This window comes from Triticum dicoccoides, chromosome 2A (genome assembly GCF_002162155.2).
Source record: "Triticum dicoccoides isolate Atlit2015 ecotype Zavitan chromosome 2A, WEW_v2.0, whole genome shotgun sequence".
In the NCBI taxonomy this organism is placed as follows: Eukaryota; Viridiplantae; Streptophyta; class Magnoliopsida; order Poales; family Poaceae; genus Triticum; species Triticum dicoccoides.
This window is the reverse complement of record NC_041382.1, coordinates 304,776,877-304,783,016: the sequence shown is the minus strand read 5'-3', so window position 1 is coordinate 304,783,016 and position 6,140 is coordinate 304,776,877. Positions and strand designations below refer to the sequence as shown.

Sequence of the window (6,140 nt, the reverse complement as noted above, 5' to 3'; positions counted from 1 at the left end):
TGGGCCGGTTGGGGCCGGTGGGGATTTGGGCCGGCCTGGTAGGCCGCTGGCTGGGCCGGGTGGTCCAGCGGGGGGGGGTGTTTCCTTTCTTTCTTTCTTTTTTTTTATTTACTTTTCTGTTTTAAATCAGTTTAAATTATTTAGACATTTTCTAAAAATGTGTTTACTTCACCGCAATTACCTTTGTAATATTTGACAACCACCGAACATTTTAGTTTTAATTTTTGAAAACTTTTGCTGCTTGACATTTGTTTGAGCTTGAAATTGACGCGGTTTGAACCAGGACGTCTAGCAACAGTAATCGGGATGACGTGGCATGATTAGCGAGGGATTACTGTAGCTTGATTATCCGGGCGTTACACATGTATTTTCGTTTTCAATGAGAATCACACAATATTTCTCATTTGAAGGAGGCCTTCTGAATATGTTCAGCGACAAGATAAGTTAAACGTGTTCTACCATGGAAGCATATTATGATTTTACATGTAAATAAAATAACAAGAGCTTTAGATTAATGCAGAACAATTGGTAAAAAAATATAAAGTTGAGTTCCCTTTCAGTTTAGTTAGTGGCCTGTAGACTTTGATTTTTTGCATAATATTTTTCTTAATTAATGGTTAGTACATATCCTTCCATTCGATGAATTAGTCTCAATCTGTCTGGGCTAAGCTCTTTGTGTGTTAGCTTCAGAACATGTGCCAGCAGATTAATGTGAGCAAAGGATTACTCGAGTATGGATGATCAGTTAACATACAACATATGATAGGTGTGATTTTACTGATAGTCATTGCTACTTCTTGAGCTTGCGTTGATTTTTCTCTTAAAGAAGAAAGGGTGATGCAGCAAAGTAGAGATAAGTATGTCCCTCTGTTAGGAACCAAGGTATCAATTCAGTAGGAGGTACAAGCAAGTCTCCAATACACACCTACACAAACTAACAAATACTTGCACTCAACGCGAAAAAGGGGTTGTCAATCCCTTCGCGGTTACTTGCAAGAGTGAGATCTAATAGAGATAGATATAAAAGATAAATAAAAGGCAAAATAAATTAAATATAAATAAATTGCAGCAAGGTATTTTAAGGTTTTTGGTTTTATAGATCTGAAAATATATGATGGAAAATAGACCCGGGGGCCATAGGTGTCACTAGAGGCTTCTCTCTTGAATAAAGCATATGGTGGGTAAACAAATTACTGTTGAGCAATTGATAGAAAAGCGTAAAGTTGTGACGATATCTAAGGGATAAACTTAAGCAATATGATATAAACCCCATCTTTTTATCCTTGATGACAACAATACAATACGTACCTCGCCATCCCTACTATGTCACTGGGTGAGGACACTGCAAGATTGAACGATTGAACATAAAACTAAGCACCTCCCCCATTGCAAGAAAAACCAATCTAGTTGGCCAAACAAAACCGATAGTTCGAAGAGAAGACTCAAATCATGCATAAAAGAGTACAAAGAAGACTCAAATAATATTCACAGATAATCTGAATAAATCCACAATTCATCGGATCTCAACAAACGCATCGCAAAAGAGTACTACATCGGATAGAACTCCAAGAACATCGAGGAGAACATTGTATTGAAGATCAAAGAGAGAGAAGAAGTCATCTAGCTACTAGCTATGGACCCGTAGGTCTGTGGTAAACTACTCACGCTTCATCGGAAGGGCAGCAAGGTTGATGTAGAGGCCCTCCGTGATCGAATCGCCCTTTGGCAGAGTGCCAAAAAAGGTCCCAAGATGGGATCTCACAGGAACAGAGGCTTGCGGCGGCGGAAAAGTATTTTGGTGGACGCTTCTGATGTTTGGGAAATATTTGAGAATATATAGAAGTGGTTTTAGGGTTGGAGGACTCCTGAGGGGCCCACAAGCCCTCAGCCCCCCCCCCCCCGGGGGGGTGTGCCCTAGAGGCTTGTGGCCTCCTCGGGACTCTTCTGGCCCTCTTTCCAAGTCACGTACGTGTCTTCTGGTCCAACAAAAATCATCGTAAATTTTTATACCGTTTGGACTCCGTTTGATATTCCTTTTCTGTAGAAGTCAAAAATAAGGAAAAAACAGAAACTGGCATTGGGCTCTAGGTTAATAGGTTAGTCCCAAAAATAATATAAAATAGCATATTAATGCATATAAAACATACAAAACAGATAATATAATAGCATGGAACAATCAAAAAATATAGATACGTTGGAGACGTATCAGTCACTCAGATCCTACGGCCATTTGAGATTCATATGCCCACAATGTCATTTCTTTGTCAATCGTGTGGTTAGAGTTAATATAACTGTTTATTTTATGGCATTTGTTTTTAGTTCTTTTAATCTTCAAATGATATATGACAGTGTCGATAACCAGGTAGCAGCTATGTATAGTAAAGTCTACTTCCTCCAATTCCTCCTCGCCTGCCCGTTCTCCCGGCAGGTATGGTATGAAATCCTGAGCTGGCTAAGGGTTCCCTGCAACCCGCTTGATGGCGAGCCATCAACCAGCACCTGGTGGCTCTCCGTGCGGCAGCACACGCCCAAGCCTATGCGCAAGGGCCTCGCCTCGGCGACACTACTCATTCCTTGGATGCTTTGGAAGCATCGGAACGACTGCGTCTTTGACAGAGCTAGCCCTTCTATACCTACGCTCCTGGATAAAGATCAAGGAGGAGGCGACCCTTTGGGCCAGAGCCGGCGCGTCGGGCTGCGTGCTCTCATTCCCCAGACCTGGGATGTACACTAATTGCAGCACCCTCACACTGTATAATTGCCTCCTAGGAGGATGTAACTGAAACCCCTTCCTTTTCAATGCAATGAAACGCAAATCTTCTGCGTTTTCTCGAAAAAAAATTCCTCCTATTGTATATGTTACTCCTTATTGTAATTAATAAAGAAGGGACAGTAAACTGAAGCAAAAAGTCAATTCTGATTATTCTTACTTAATATAAATATGTATTTAAATTTTGTAAGCTTTTCCCAGATTTTGCCTGTGATAAATTGATGCATGTTTTAAATATGTATTTAAATTTTGTAATCTTTTCCTCACTTTTCCCAGATTGGTTATATATACTTTGGCAATGTTACCCGTGGAAATAGGAATGATTTTCTGATTGTATGGAAAGAACAATCAATTTTCCCGGTGAATCTTACATTGTCACAAGGGTAAGGCCCGTGCTCTATGTTTCTCCTGTAAAATTAACAGCATTGGCTACCTCAAAAAGAAAGGAAATGAACAGTTCTGTTATGAAGATGACATCATAGACCAAGCATGAGCCTTTTTCTGTTGCTTGATGCATGTTTTAAACTGATGCAATGGAGGACTGTTTTTGTGTTTTACATTCTCTAGCTTTCTTATGTATTTGTATATCTTTTCCCTACTGTGGATCCAAATTTACAAGGAATCCTTTGTGATGCTAAATTTATTTCAGTGATACAGAATGTGAGATCATTGATGGGCATGTCTGACAATTTCTTATGACGGAAACATATCTGGTGCTTTTCTTGATGGGCATGGTCCGGAATTGCCCTTGCATAGTTGTTTGGTTCAGGTATATAAACTAGAATAAAACTAAACTGTAATAATTTTAGGATCATGATTGAGTAGTCACATGAAAACTGTCGAGTAAAATCGATGTTTACATACATGGATTCTATGAATCTGCGTAGAACTAAATCATAGGTTGGTAGAGATTCCAACCGGAAGTTATTATCCATAAAATATTTATATGAATTTATGTTTTGCTTCGTCTCCCTGTGGAAATGACTGCTACAAGGTAGGAGTTGAAGTATAATAAATTAGGGGGCTAGAGAAATCGGTCTGAAGCCACTGATATCCTCACAAATTTAATGGATTCTCCTGTTATTATTTTCTTATAGTTGTATTTTGAGCATAAGCATCTCTAGCTGAGCTGCTCTTTCAAGCCTAATCCAAAATTAAGGATTATTGATGTACTAAAAAAATAGTCTAAGAAATAGAAAATTCCTTTGTTGATAAGAAATTGTAGTGGGATATCCTGTCTAAATGTACAGCTGACCAGATATCCTGTTATTATTTTCTTATAGTTGCAACTTTTAGCAATGCTTGTTGATGTTATGCAAATGACGTTGTGTCTGATATCAAGGCAGTATATGAAGATAAACAGTGCCCAGTTTTTGCATGGTTGTAACTTCCAGAACAGGTTATGCTTTTGAGTTTCCCCATCATTTGAGCTTTTGGCGCTTGATTTCATTTGTGATTTGGAAATTTACATGCTTTTTGTGCCGAGATTTGGATTTTGACAACATCAATCTAATAGTCAACTATATAGTGGATGAGAATATGTGGCTCTCGGGTGCCACACACCCGTGTATGAATATAGTATTAAAAAATACCAGGAAATTTAAAAAATATATGGAAGTTTGGGATATCAAACCTGGGTGGCAATTGTACACCGGTGTTCAGTTTCGTGCGGAATGGGTGCCGGTGGTGTTCTCGGTAAAAAAAGTCAAAAAGATTCTATGAATAAAAAAACTGTTTGGATGGATCCTATGGCCGATCGTATTTTTTTAACCATGGATACCACGGGCACCCATTCCCCATGAAACTAAATACGGGTGTACAATGGGCACCTAGGTTTGATATCCTAAAGTTACAGATTTTATTGAAATTTCCTGGTATATTTTTATTACTATATTCATATAGAGGTTTGTGGCACCCGAGAGCTCCCATACATTTCCCAGTATATAGTTTACTACTATGCCATATAAAAGCATTGTAAATAACTCTCTGAGACTATCACTATGGCCTGCTCATGGTATATTGTACTGCATCGTGATGCTTTATGTATTTAATGCTACATTTTCTAACAAACACACCAATGACAAGTAATGAAACTCATGATCTGTACTGGACTGTTACTGCTACATGCATCTACTATCTCCTATTATTTGAGTGGATGTTGGATTGTTAGACTTCTTTTATGGATCATCAAACTTCTTTTATCGGTCTGCCCCCTTGACCGCGACAAAGGAAGGGCCTCATTCAGAGAGCAACGACGATAGCACTCCAGCAGCTAAAAGTGTCAACGAATTAGAGGTAACCATGGTATTGGTCGGCTTTTCACTTGCATTACTGTAATACCACATATCATCTTACATAAAATTGACATTGATCTCTAGGATAGCCTCACGAAAATTGTCGGCTCGCTGTCACCAAAGGAATAAACATCAAACGAGTAACATACCCTCCCTCCTGCTGTTCAGACTTGTACAACTATATGCATTACTCATGTTTGTGGCTTTCCCAGTGAAACAGACCACATGCCCAGCAAAAAAATAAAGTCTCAGCCTAATACCCGCAGGGCTTTAGTCTCTAAAGACTAAATGAACAAATTGCATGTAAGCCAGTTTCTAAAATCGTTTCCTATGTAGCATCCTTTCTGCTTTGTAAATGTTAGTCAGTAGATGCACTGCTCAAGCCTTGCTCGCCTTGCATAAACATGTCATCCTTTAATTATTTTTTGTTTGGCCTTATGGCTTGCTGAATGTAAATCTCAGTGTTGCATTATTGCTATATATATTCTTCTTTAAATTTTAAAGAAGAGATATGTCGCATATAGGTATGCCTTTGAATATCCACATCTAATTGCTTTCTCATCCCCAACATCCAGGATACATTGATGGGGATGACATTCCAAAAGGCGGGCGTAGTGAACGTGTTGAAGGAGTTGTAGCCTATGTCTCTGCCTCAAATGTCGATGATGCCTCTTTGTGCTATCACTCCCATGTCCTTTTTATTTTGTTTGTTCGGTGAATGTTGGATTAGACAAGAAGGATTTATTCACGCTGGATTTGCACAACTATGAACTATTTGTGCAATCTTTTATTTAAGCTTTGAAACAAGAAAAATAAATGTTGGGTTTGAGCAATGGTGTTTCATGTTTTTCGTTGGTGCTGGATTATTGATATGAATTTCCACAAGTAGAATTGTCGCACTACAAGTTATCATGACATGAAGCCTTAATCTACTACTCCCTCCGTCCCATAAGACGGTTTTTGACACTAGTGCAGTGTTGAAAGACGTCTTACATTATGGGACGGAGAGAGTACCATTTTTATGTGTTGTGAACTGCTGCATTTGCTTTTGCTCCTAAGTGATCGGTTTTTATAAT

General features: G+C 38.8%; 1 long non-coding RNA gene across 7 annotated transcripts in view; it reads left to right on the top strand.

The window, feature by feature from the left end:
* Nucleotides 1-5,897, top strand: part of LOC119354440 — a 13,113-nt gene extending 7,216 nt beyond the window's left edge. For 3 of the 7 annotated variants that reach the window (XR_005170931.1, XR_005170930.1, XR_005170925.1), the window contains 3 exons: nt 3,047-5,065; nt 5,149-5,367; nt 5,640-5,897. This is a non-coding gene — a long non-coding RNA (uncharacterized LOC119354440). The remainder of the gene's footprint in view (nt 1-3,046; nt 5,066-5,148; nt 5,368-5,639) is intronic. The other 4 variants (XR_005170927.1, XR_005170929.1, XR_005170926.1 and 1 more) reach the window with 4 other exon arrangements.
* Nucleotides 5,898-6,140: the final 243 nt, after the last annotated feature.